The sequence below is a fragment of the Arachis stenosperma genome, chromosome 7 (genome assembly GCF_014773155.1).
Source record: "Arachis stenosperma cultivar V10309 chromosome 7, arast.V10309.gnm1.PFL2, whole genome shotgun sequence".
NCBI classification, from domain to species: domain Eukaryota; kingdom Viridiplantae; phylum Streptophyta; class Magnoliopsida; order Fabales; family Fabaceae; genus Arachis; species Arachis stenosperma.
This window is the reverse complement of record NC_080383.1, coordinates 38002095-38015898: the sequence shown is the minus strand read 5'-3', so window position 1 is coordinate 38015898 and position 13804 is coordinate 38002095. Positions and strand designations below refer to the sequence as shown.

The 13804-nt window shown below is 41.4% G+C and overlaps 1 non-coding gene across 1 annotated transcript; it reads left to right on the top strand.

Moving 5' to 3' along the window:
• Nucleotides 1-13041: 13041 nt before the first annotated feature.
• On the top strand, nucleotides 13042-13149 carry LOC130943188 (small nucleolar RNA R71). Its single transcript, XR_009071717.1, has one exon. It is a non-coding gene; the product is annotated as a small nucleolar RNA R71 (small nucleolar RNA).
• The last annotated feature ends 655 nt before the right edge of the window (nucleotides 13150-13804 follow it).

Here is a 13804-nt window from a genome sequence, read left to right as displayed (position 1 = left end):
ATGTTATCCCGAGGGTGACACCTAAAGGCGAGCCGTAATGGCCTCATCTACGACAGGTTCCTCCGTTTTTTTTCTATTTTTTTACGTCGTTCTGAACCTCGTTCTTCAAATGACGCTATCCCGAGGAGGACACCTAAGGCGAGCCGTAATGGCCTCATCTTCGGCAGGCCACTATGGTTAATTTTTTTTCCTTTTCTTTTTACGTCGTGCTGACTTTCGATCTTTAAATGACGATATCCAGTGGAGTACACATAAAGGCGAGCCGTAATGGCCTCATCTTCGGCAGGCTCCTCCATTTTTTTACGACGTGTTGACCCTCGTTCTTTAAATGATGCTATTCCGAGGAGGACACCTAAAGGCGAGCCGTAACGGCCTCATCTTTGGCAGGCTACTCCAGTTTTTTTTTCCTATTTTTTAACGTTGTTCTGACACTCGTTCTTTGAATGACACAATCCCGAGGGGGACATCTAAAGGCGAGCCGTAATGGCCTCATCTTTGGCAGGCTCCTCCGGTTTTTTTTCGGTTTTTTTTACGTCGTGCTGACCTTCGTTATTTAAATGATGCTATCCCGAGGAGGACACCTAAAGGCGAGCCGTAATGGCCTCATCTTCAGCAGGCTACTCCAGTTATTTTTTTTCACTTTTTTTACGTCATGCTGACCGTCGATCTTTAAATGACGCTATCCCGAGGAGGACACCTAAAGGCGAGCCGTAATGGCCTCATCTACGACAGGTTCCTTCGGTTTTTTTTTCTATTTTTTTTACGTCGTTCTGAACCTCGTTCTTTAAATGACGCTATCCCGAGGAGGACACCTAAAGGCAAGCCGTAGTGGCCTCATCTTCGGCAGGCTTCTCTATTTTTTTTACGTCGTGCTGACCCTCGTTCTTTAAAAGACGCTATCCTGATGATGACTCTTAAAGGCGAGCCGTAATGGCCTCATCTTCGGCAAGCTGCTCCGGTTTTTTTTCGTGTTTTTTACGTTGTGCTGACCCTCGTCATTTAAATGACGCTATCCCGAGGAGGACACCTAAGGGTGAGCCGTAATGGCCTCATCTAAGGCAGGCTACTACGGTTATTTTTTTTCCTTTTCTTTTTACGTCGTGCTGACCCTCGATCTTTAAATGACGCTATCCCGATGAGGACACCTAAAGGCGAGCCGTAATGGCCTCATCTTGGGCAGGCTCCTCCGTTTTTTTTACGACGTGTTGACCCTCGTTCTTTAAATGACGCTATTGATGGAATATTTTGTGTTGAAAAATGAATTTCTCCCAAAAACACACCAATCTAACCGGCAAGTGCACCGGGTCGCATCAAGTAATAAAAACTCACGGGTGTGAGGTCGATCCCACAGGGATTGAAGGATTGAGCAATTTTAGCTTAGTGGTTGAATTAGTCAAGCGAATCAAGATTTGGTTGATTGATTGGTAATTGGCAGAATTTAAATTGCATTGAAAGTAAAGGGAATGGGAAATTGGCATGAATTTAAAGAGAACAAAAATTAAAGTGCTGAATCTTAAGAAACAAGAAATTAAGTGGCAGAAACTTAAAGAGCAAGAAATGTAAATTGCAAGAATCTTAAATGGCAAGAAATGTAAATGACTTGAAATGTAAAGGGGATTGGGACTTGGATTTGCAGGAATTAAACAAAGAGAAGTTGAATTACATCAAACAGAAGAGTAAATTGGAATTGGGGTTGGATCGGATTTAAAACAGGAAAGTAAATGAACAAGTGAAGCAAGAAACAGAGAATTGAAATGGGAAAATTAGATCTCAGGACCCAGAGACTAGAAAACCAAGTCTAGATCTCAATGCCTTCGTAGATCCAACAAGAACAATAGTAAAAGAATTGTAAATTGCAAAGAAAATAGAAGAAGAACAATTAACAGAGAACTAAATTCAATTAAGCCGTAAAAAGAGATCCAAGGATGAGATTGAAACAGAATTCCTTCAATTCTCCAACCCAAGATCCAAGACAATTATAATTGAAATTAAAAGCAATAAAACTAAGAGGAAGAGAATGGAATTCTCCTTCCCCAAACTAAGAAACTAAAGATCACTCTCTGTAACTAAAATGAAAGGAAAGCTCTATGAAAAATTCTAAAAAGGGAACTCCCCGAATAACTTGAATTCTAGCCTATTTATACACTTTCTTCAATTGATCTTCAAGCCTTGAGTTGGGCCCTTACTCTTGGTGGAATTGGGTTGAAAGAGGCCTTGGTTAATTGCTCTTGAAGTTTGGAGAGAAACCCAAGTGAACCATGTGAACCGGATTTGAGTTTTGTAAAGTTGGATTCAAAGTTTGAGTTGAAGTTAGGGGGCTAACTTTAAGGCCAACTTTTCATATCAGCAAACCCATTTTTCTGGTGCCAAAGTTGGCCTTCAAGTTTGGGGTCTAACTTGAGCGCAAACTTTGGCCCTTCCTTAAACACAATTGGCGCCAACGTTAGCCTCCAAGTTTGGGGGCTAACGTTGGCGCAAACTTTGGCCACCCCTGGGAGAAATTAACATGCCAACGTTAGCCTCCAAGTTTGGGGGCTAACGTTGGCGCAAACTTTGGCTACCCTGGGTGAGAATTGTCATGCCAACGTTAGCCTCCAAGTTTGGGGGCTAACGTTGGCGCAAACTTTGAGTGGCCCAGGGAAGAAAATTCAACTTCTCAAGTTAGCCTTCAAGTTAGGGGGCTAACTTTGAGGCTAACTTTGCACCAAAAGTTTGTGCCAAAGTTTGAGGGCTAACTTCAACTCCAACTTTATGTTTCCTGGTTCAAATTCACTTGTTTCATTGTCTCCTCTTTGCTTCTAGCCGTTCCTTCTTTCTTCCACTTTTCTCCAAGCTTTCTTCACCTATCATTAATCAACCAAACACATCAAAGCTATGCCCAAAATCATAAGATATTCAATTTATCATAATATGCAACAATTATAGCATAAAACCTCATGAGTTTGCATTAATTTATCTATGGTTGATTCAATCAAAGGAAGCATAAAAATCTACCTAAATTGGCTTGCTTGTAACTCAAGAAAGTACATAATTCAATTAAAAACAAAAGAAAAAGGCTAGTGAAACTAGGCTAAGATGACCTGTCATCAGCTATTGCGAGGAGGACACCTAAAGGCCAGCCGTAATGGCCTCATCTTCGGCAAGCTGCTCCGGTTTTTTTTCGTGTTTTTTACGTTGTGCTGACCCTCGTCATTTAAATGACGCTATCCCGAGGAGGACACCTAAGGGTGAGCCGTAATGGCCTCATCTAAGGCAGGCTACTACAGTTTTTTTTTCCTTTTCTTTTTACGTCGTGCTGACCCTCGATCTTTAAATGACGCTATCCCGATGAGGACACCTAAAGGCGAGCCGTAATGGCCTCATCTTGGGCAGGCTCCTCCGTTTTTTTTACGACGTGTTGACCCTCGTTCTTTAAATGACGCTATTGCGAGGAGGACACCTAAAGGCCAGCCGTAACGGCCTCATCTTCGGCAGGCTACTATGGTTTTTTCTTTTGTTTTCTTACGTTGTGCTGACACTCGTTCTTTAAATGACACTATCCCAAGGGGGACACCAAAAGGCGAGCTGTAATGGCCTCATCTTCGGCAGGCTCCTCCGGTTTTTTTTTTTTTTATTTTTTTTACGTCGTGCTGACCTTCATTATTTAAATGATGCTATCCCGAGGAGGACACCTAAAGGCGAGCGGTAATGGCCTCATCTTCAGCAGGCTACTCCGGTTATTTTTTTCCGTTGTTTTATGTCGTGCTGACGTCGATCTTTAAACGACGCTATCACGAGGGGGACACCAAAAGGCGGGCCGTAATGGCCTAATCATTGGCCGACTCCTCCTGTTTTTTTTTCATTTTTTTTACGTCGTGCTGACCCTCCTTCTTTGAATGTCGCTATCCCAAGGGTGACACCTAAAGGCGAGCCGTAATGGCCTCATCTTTGGCAGGTTCCTCAGGTTTTTTTCAATTTTTTTACGTCGTTCTGACCCTCGTTCTTTAAATGACGCTATCCCGAGGAGGATACCTAAAGGCGAGCCATAATGGCCTTATCTTCGCCAGGCTCCTCCGGTTTTTTTTTCGGTTTTTTTTCACGTCGCGCTGACCGTCGTTCTTTAAATAACGTTATCCCGATGAGGACTCCTAAAGGCGAGCCATAATGGCCTCATCTTCGGCAGGCTCCTCTGGTTTTTTTTTTTATTTTTTTACGTCGTGCTGACCCTCGTTATCTAAATGACGCTATCCCGAGGAGTACACCTAAAGACGAGCCGTAATGGCCTCATCTTCGGCAGGCTACTACGGTTATTTTTTTCTTTTTATTTTTACGTCGTGCTGACCCTCGATATTTAAATGATGCTATCCTGAGGATGACACCTAAAGGCGAGCCGTAATGGCATCATCTTCGGCAGGCTCCTCCATTTTTTTTACGACATGTTGACCCTCGTTCTTTAAATGACGCTATTGCGAGAAGGACACCTAAAGGTGAGTCGTAACAGCCTCATCTTCGGCAGGCTACTCTGTTTTTTTCCAATTTTTTTATGTTGTGCTGACATTCGTTCTTTAAATGACGCTATCTCGAGGGGGACACCTAAAGGCGAGCCGTAATGTCCTCAACTTCGGCAGGCTCCTCCAATTTTTTTCCGGTTTTTTTTACATCGTCCTGACCTTCTTTATTTAAATGATGCTATCCCGAGGAGGACACCTAAAGGCGAACCGTAATGGCCTCATCTTCAGCAAGCTACTTCGGTTATTTTTTTTCCATTTTTTTACGTCGTGCTGACCCTCGTTCTTTTAATGACGCTATCCCGAGGAGGAAACCTAAAGGCGGGCCATAATAGCCTCATCTTTGGCAGGCTCCATTTTTTTCCATTTTTTTATGTCGTTTTATCCCTCGTTCTTTAAATGACACTATCACAAGGAGGACACCTAAAGGCGAGCCGTAATGGCCTCATCCTCGACAGGTTCCTCTGGTATTTTTTTTTCGGGTTGTTTTCACGTCGTGCTGACCATCGTTCTTTAAATGACGGTATCCCGATGAGGACACCTAAAGGCGAGCCGTAATGGCCTCATCTTCGGCAGGCTCCTTCGGTTTTTTTTTCATTTTTTTTATGTCGTGCTGACCCTCGTTATTGAAGCTATCCCGAGGAGGACACCTAAAGGCGAGCCGTATTGGCCTCATCTTCGGCAGGCTTCTCTGGTTTTTTTTTTTTCTGGTTTTGTTTTTTTGTTTTTTTTTTTACGTTGTGCTGACCCTCGTTCTTTAAATGATGCTATCCCGAGGCGAACACCTAAACATGACATCCAAAATAGCATTTTCAACCCCAAAACATATTATTCATCAAAAACACATAATCTAAACTAAAATCTAATCAAATTAAGCTTGAAATTAAACTAAACCTAAGCTATGTACAAGAAATAAAATGCAATAAATTGAAACTATGTACAAAGAGATGGTTAGAAAGGTGTTACCATGGTGGGGTATCTCTCACCTAGTACTTCTATTTAGAGTCCTTAAGTTGGACTTTATTGAGAAGCTCTAATGGAGACTTGTACTTGTATTCATCATAGAGCTTCCAACAATGCTAGAATCTCCACAATTCCCAATTGATTGCACCAAGCCTGGATGGAGTGTCCAACAAGCCATGAGCTCCCAACAAGAAAAGCATATTCACAAAATCAACATCTTCACAATAGCAACCAAAAAGCAAACTATTCACATATTAACATATTTACAAAAGCCATAAACAAGCAAGCAACATATATACAATCAACCAAAAAGCAAACTATTTACAATATTCACAATATGTACAATAGCCAAAAACATACACCATTACAACTCTCCGGCAACGACGCCAAATTTGATAATGAGGAATTTATCGTCAATCTAGATTTTCACAAAATAGAATTCCATCGTTGAAAGTATAGTCTAGACCAACAATTAATTCCCACATCAAATGTTTTAAATTCAAATTATAATAACCGAGATCGAGAGTAATTCAACCTCGGGTCGTTCTCCGTAGGAGTTGCAATGAAATGTACATTTATTGGCTGTGGAAGAGAGAGAGCATGGGGATTGTGAATGTAAGCAAGAGAGCAAAACATGTAAATAACAAGGAATTAAATAAACATGTAAGAAATGTAAATGGCAACTCTTGGCAAGGATTGGGGAGTTTAGGATTCCTATCCTAGTTATGGACCACAAACTTGGCAATTGTGTGGAATCAATCTAAATTAGTCAATCCTCCTTGAGAATTAGTCAAAAGGGTGTAATTGATCTCAATCCATAAGTCCTAGTCAACTCACTAATTACTTAGTGAAGGACTAGTGTCAATAGAAACCAAACCAATTAACTATTCTCACACAATGCGGAATGGACATCCACAACTCAATTCCACCCAAACACCCAATTTCTCAACCAAGAGTGTGAAAACTAAACATGCAAGAATTTAACATCAAAGCAATTAAATGCAAGGAAAGGAACCTTCAAATGCAAGAAACATCTTGGCAAGTAATTGAGAGTAAAGGTTACCTATCCTAGTCATTGACCATAAACACATGATGATTTTGAAGAGTTAATCCTACTTAGTCAACTCTAACATGGAGGATAGGTCAAATAGGTATAGTTGATTTCAATCCCTAAGTCCTATGTCAACACTAATGGGTCACATAGAGTCAAGGAGACCAAATCAACTAACTACTCTAATGTATCAAACAAGAATGGACATCAATGACTCAAGGATCACCAAAGTCAACAATTTCAAGCCAAGAGTAGAGAAAAACTAAGTAAAAACTAAGCCAAGCATTTTATCAAACACTTGGTGTGCATGAGAATAAAATAATATTAAATTGCAATAAAATAAATTCCAAAGCTACCAAAGTAAGAAAATAACAATAACAACTAAAAAAAGCAATAAATGACATGGAATCATAAATTTGCATTAATTGGAATTAAAATAACAAAAGTGTGCATAAACATAAAAATGACAAAATAAAGGAAATAACAAGAGAAATGAAGAAGAACAAGATGAAAGAACATGAAAACATAAAGAAAATTACACTAAAACAAGAATTAAAGACGGACATTAAAGAGAAATTAAACTAATAAACCTTAATTCTAGAGAGAGTGGGGAGCTTCTCTCTCTAGAAACTAACAAACATGATAAAAGCTAAACCTAATTGCCCCCCCTTCATCCTTCTTCAATTTGGCCTTAAATAGCTTCAAAAAAATGAGTTGGATTAGGTTTTGGGGGCCCAGAAATCGTTGCCAGCGAGTTGCAATTAATGAGGTCACGTGCAAGGACCTGTGTGGACGCACAGACATGTGCATCCGCTCACGTAAACTTATGTCCACTACAGAAAATTGTATATCATTTTAAAGCCCCAGACGTTAACTTTCCAATGCCACTAAAAGCGCCTCATTTGGACCTCTGTAGCTCAAGTTATGACCAATTTAGTACAGAAAGGTCAGGGTTGATGGTGCACGAAATTGTGATCACTACAACTTCGCACAACTAACCAGCAAGTGCACTGGGTCGTCCAAGTAATACCTTACGTGAGTAAGGGTCGATCCCACGGAGATTGTTGCTATGAAGCAAGCTATGGTCACCTTGTAAATCTCAGTCAGGCAGACTCAATTGGGTATAGTGATAAACGAATAAAGCATAAAGATAAAGATAGAGATACTTATGTATATCATTAGTGAGAGCTTCAGATAAGTGAATGAAGATGCCTTCCCTTCCGTCTCTCTGCTTTCCTACTGTCATCATCCAATCCTTCTTACTCCTTTCCATGGCAAGCTCATGTAGGTTTTCACCATTGTCAGTGGCTACCTCCCATCCTCTCAGTGAAAATGTTCCCATGCTCTGTCACAGCATATGGCTAATCAGCTGTCGGTTCTCGGTCAGGCCGGAATAAAATCCATCGATCCTTTTGCGTCTGTCACTAACGCCCCGCCTGCTAGGAGTTTGAAGCACGTCACAGTCATTCAATCATTGAATCCTACTCAGAATACCACAGACAAGGTTAGACCTTCCGGATTCTCTTGAATGCCGCCATCAGTTCTCGCCTATACCACGAAGACTCTGATCTCACGGAATGGCTGGCTCGTTTGTCAGGCGAGCACTCGGTTGTCAGGCGATCAACCATGCATCGTGTATCAGGAATCCAAGAGATATTCACTAAGCCTCGTATGCTTGTAGAACAAGAGTGGTTGTCAGTCACTTTGTTCATGAGTGAGAATGATGATGAGTGTCACGGATCATCACATTCATCAAGTTGAAGAACAGGTGATATCTTGGAACAAGAACAAGCGGAATTGAATAGAAGAACAATAGTAATTGCATTAATACTCGAGGTACAGCAGAGCTCCACACCTTAATCTATGGTGTGTAGAAACTCCACCGTTGAAAATACATAAGAACAAGGTCTAGGCATGGCCGTGAGGCCAGCCTCCCAAATGATCTAAGATAGCATGAAACTCAAAGATAGCTACCAAGATGTCAAATACAATAGTAAAAGGTCCTACTTATAGAAAACTAGTAGCCTAAGGTGTACAAAGATGAGTAAATGACATAAAAATCCACTTCCGGGCCCACTTGGTGTGTGCTTGGGCTGAGCAATGAAGCATTTTCGTGTAGAGACTCCTCTTGGAGTTAAACGCCAGCTTTTATGCCAGTTTGGGCGTTTAACTCCCATTTTGGTGCCAGTTCCGGCGTTTAACGCTAGAATTTCTGTAGGTGACTTTGAACGCCGGTTTGGGCCATCAAATCTTGGGCAAAGTATGGACTATCATATATTACTGGAAAGCCCAGGATGTCTACTTTCCAACGCCGTTGAGAGCGCGCCAATTGGGCTTCTGTAGCTCCAGAAAATCCACTTCGAGTGCAGGGAGGTCAGAATCCAACAGCATCTGCAGTCCTTTTGAGTCTCTGGATCAGATTTTTGCTCAGATCCCTCAATTTCAGCCAGAAAATACCTGAAATCACAGAAAAACACACAAACTCATAGTAAAGTCCAGAAAAGTGAATTTTAACTAAAAACTAATAAAAATATAATAAAAACTAACTAAAAGATACTAAAAACATACTAAAAACAATGCCAAAAAGCGTACAAATTATCCGCTCATCACAACACCAAACTTAAATTGTTGCTTGTCCTCAAGCAACTGAAAATCAAATAAGATAAAAAGAAGAGAATATACTATAGACTCCAAATTATCAATGAAACTTAGCTCCAAATTAGATGAGCGGGACTAGTAGCTTTTTGCCTCCGAACAGTTTTGGCATCTCACTCTATCCTTTGAAATTCAGAATGATTGGCTTCTTTAGGAACTCAGAATCCAGATAGTGTTATTGATTCTCTTAGTTAAGTATGATGATTCTTGAACACAGCTACTTTATGAGTCTTGGCCGTGGCCCAAAGCACTCTGTCTTCCAGTATTACCACCGGATACATACATGCCACAGACACATAATTGGGTGAACCTTTTCAGATTGTGACTCAGCTTTGCTAGAGTCCCCAATTAGAGGTGTCCAGGGTTCTTAAGCACACTCTTTTTGCCTTGGATCACAACTTTATTTCTTTCTTTTTCTTTTCTTTTTCTTTCTCCCCTTTTTTTTTTCGTTTTTCTCCTTCTTTTTTTTTTGTATTCACTGCTTTTTCTTGCTTCAAGAATCATTTTTATGATTTTTCAGATCCTCAGTAACATGTCTCCGTTTTTTCATCATTCTTTCAAGAGCCAACAATTTTAACATTCATGAACAACAAATTCAAAAGACATATGCACTGTTCAAGCATACATTCAGAAAACAAAAAGTATTGTCACCACATCAAACTAATTAAGCTAGTTTTAAAGATGAATTCGAAATCCTGTACTTCTTGTTCTTTTGTAATAAAAACAGTTTTCTTTTAAGAAAGGTGATGGATTTCATAGGACATTCATAACTTTAAGGCATAGACACTAAGACACTAATGATCATAAGACACAAACATGGATAAACATAAAGCATAATTTTCGAAAAACAAGAAAGTAAAGAACAAGGAGATTAAAGAACGGGTCCACCTTAGTGATGGCGGCTTGTTCTTCCTCTTGAAGGCCTTATGGAGTGCTTGAGCTCCTCAATGTCTCTTCCTTGTCTTTGTTGCTCCTCTCTCATGATTCTTTGATCTTCTCTAATTTCATGGAGGAGGATGGAATGTTCTTGGTGCTCCACCCTTAGTTGTCCCATGTTGGAACTCAATTCTCCTAGGGAGGTGTTTAGTTGCTCCCAATAGTCTTGTGGAGGAAAGTGCATCCCTTGAGGCATCTCAGGGAACTCTTGATGAGAGGGGTCTCTTGTTTGCTCCATCCTTTTCTTAGTGATGGGCTTGAGGTCATGCCTTCTCAGTTGAACCGGCTTCCCTCTTGAGTTTCTCTTCCATTGGGCGCCCTCTTCACAGATATCTATGAGGACTTGGTCCAACCTTTGATCAAAGTTGACCCTTCTTCATGGCCACAACTTCATAGAAGTGGTCTTGATGCACCCTTGAGATGAATCTCTCCCTCTCCCATGACTCGGAGGTGGAAGCTTTAGCCTTCCCTTTCCTCTTTCTAGAGGTTTCTCCGGCCTTGGATGCCATAAATGGTTATGGAAAAACAAAAAGCAATGCTTTTACCACACCAAACTTAAAAGGTTTGCTCGTCCTCGAGCAAAAGAAGAAAGAAGAGAGTAGAAGAAGAAGAAATGGAGGAGAGGGAGATGGCTTTGTGGTTCGGCCAAAAGGGGAAGAAGTAGTGTTTAGGGTGTGTGAAAATGAAGGAGTGAAGATGATAGTGGGATTTGATAGGTGGGGGGTTTTTGGGAGAGAGGTGTTGAGGTGATTGGTGAATGGGTGAAGAAGAGAGAGAGAGTGGTGGGGTTGGTGGGGATCCTGTGGGGTCCACAGATCCTGTGGTGTCAAGGAAAAGTCATCCCTGCACCAAATGGCATTCAAAATCACGTTTTGAGCCATTTCTGGCGTTAAACGCTGGGCTGGTGCCCATTTCTGGCGTTTAACGCCAGGTTCTTGCCCTTTTCTGGCGTTTAACGCCAGTCTGGTGCCCCTTTCTAGCGTTAAACGCCCAGAATGGTGCCAGACTGGGCGTTAAACGCCCAACTGCTAGCCTCACTGGCGTTTAAACGCCAGTGAGTTCTTCCTCCAGGGTGTGCTGTTTTTCTTCCTGTTTTTCATTCTGTTTTTGCTTTTTCAATTGATTTTGTGACTTCTTATGATCATCAACCTACAAAAAACATAAAATAACAAAGGAAAATGGATAAAATATAACATTGGGTTGCCTCCCAACAAGCGCTTCTTTAATGTCAGTAGCTTGACAGAGTGCTCTCATGGAGCCTCACAGATACTCAGAGCAATGTTGGAACCTCCCAACACCAAACTTAGAGTTTGAATGTGGGGGTTCAACACCAAACTTAGAGTTTGGTTGTGGCCTCCCAACACCAAACTTAGAGTTTGACTGTGGGGGCTCTGTTTGTCTCTGATTTGAGAGAAGCTCTTCATGCTTCTTCTCCATGGTGACAGAGGGATATCCTTGAGCCTTAAACACCAAGGATTTTTCATTCACTTGAATGATCAATTCACCTCCATCAACATCAATCACAGCCTTTGCTGTGGCAAGGAAGGGTCTGCCAAAGATGATAGATTCATCCATGCACTTCCCAGTCTCTAGGACTATGAAATCAGTAGGGATGTAATGGTCTTCAACTTTCACCAAAACATTCTCTACAAGTCCATAAGCTTGTTTCTTTGAATTGTCTGCCATCTCTAGTGAGATTCTTGCAGCTTGTACCTCAAAGATCCCTAGCTTCTCCATTACAGAGAGAGGCATGAGGTTTACACTTGACCCTAAGTCACACAGAGCCTTCTTGAAGGTCATGGTGCCTATGGTACAAGGTATTGAAAACTTCCCAGGGTCTTGTCTCTTTTGAGGTAATTTCTGCCTAGACAAGTCATCCAGTTCTTTGGTGAGCAAAGGGGGTTCATCCTCCCAAGTCTCATTTCCAAATAACTTGTAATTTAGCTTCATGATTGCTCCAAGGTATTTAGCAACTTGCTCTTCAGTGACATACTCATCCTCTTCAGAGAAAGAATACTCATCAGAGCTCATGAAAGGCAGAAGTAAGTCCAATGGAATCTCTATGGTCTCATTTTGAGCCTCAGATTTCCATGGTTCCTCATTGGGGAACTCATTGGAAGCTAGTGCACGCCCATTGAGGCCTTCCTCAGTGGCGTCCACTTCCTCTCTTCCCTCTCTAGATTCAGCCATGGTTATGGCTTTGCACTCTCCTTTTGGATTTTCTTCTGTATTACTTGGGAGAGTACTAGGAGGGAGTTCAGTAACTTTCTTGCTCAGCTGTCCCACTTGTGCCTCCAAGTTCCTAATGGAGGACCTTGTTTCAGTCATGAAACTTTGAGTGGTTTTGATTAGATCAGAGACCATGGTTGCTAAGTCAGAGGGGTTCTGCTTAGAATTCTCTGTCTGTTGCTGAGAAGATGATGGAAAAGGCTTGCCATTGCTAAACCTGTTTCTTCCACCATTGTTGTTGTTGAAACCTTGTTGAGGTCTCTCTTGATTCTTCCATGAGAAATTTGGGTGATTTCTCCATGAAGAATTATAGGTGTTTCCATAGGGTTCTCCTAGGTAATTCACCTCTTCCATTGAAGGGTTCTCAGGATCATAGGCTTCTTCTTCAGATGAAGCATCCTTAGTACTGCTTGGTGCATTTTGCATTCCAGACAGACTTTGAGAAATCAAATTGACTTGTTGAGTCAATATCTTGTTCTGAGCCAATATGGCATTCAGAGTGTCAATCTCAAGAACTCCTTTCTTCTGACTTGTCCCATTGTTTACAGGATTTCTTTCAGAAGTGTACATGAATTGGTTATTTGCAACCATTTCAATGAGCTCTTGAGCCTCTGTAGGCGTCTTCTTCAGATGAAGAGATCCTCCAGCAGAGCTATCCAAAGACATCTTGGATAGTTCAGAGAGACCATCATAGAAAATACCTATGATGCTCCATTCAGAAAGCATGTCTGAGGGACATTTTCTGATTAATTGTTTGTATCTTTCCCAAGCTTCATAGAGGGATTCTCCATCCTTCTGTCTGAAGGTTTGGACTTCCACTCTAAGCTTACTCAATTTTTGAGGTGGAAAGAACTTTGCCAAGAAGGCATTGACTAGCTTTTCCCAAGAGTCCAGGCTTTCTTTAGGTTGTGAGTCCAACCATATTCTAGCTCTGTCTCTTACAGCATAAGGGAATAGCATCAGTCTGTAGACCTCAGGGTCAACCCCATTAGTCTTGACTGTGTCACAGATTTGCAAGAACTCAGCTAAAAACTGATGAGGATCTTCCAGTGGAAGTCCATGGAACTTGCAATTCTGTTGCATTAGAGAAAATAATTGAGGCTTAAGCTCAAAGTTGTTTGCTCCAATGGTAGGGATAGAGATGCTTCTCCCATAGAAGTCGGGAGTAGGTGCAGTAAAGTCACCCAGCACCTTCCTTGCATTGTTGGCATTGTTGTTGTTTTCGGCTGCCATGGGTTCTTCTTCTTTGAAGAATTCGGTCAGGTCCTCAACAGAGAGTTGTGCCTTAGCTTCTCTTAGCTTTCGCTTCAAGGTCCTTTCAGGTTCAGGGTCAGCTTCAACAAGAATGCCTTTGTCTCTGCTCCTGCTCATATGAAAGAGAATAGAACAAGAAAATGTGGAATCCTCTATGTCACAGTATAGAGATTCCTTGAGGTGTCAGAGGAAAAGAAAAATGGAAGACAGAGGTAGAAAATTCGAACTT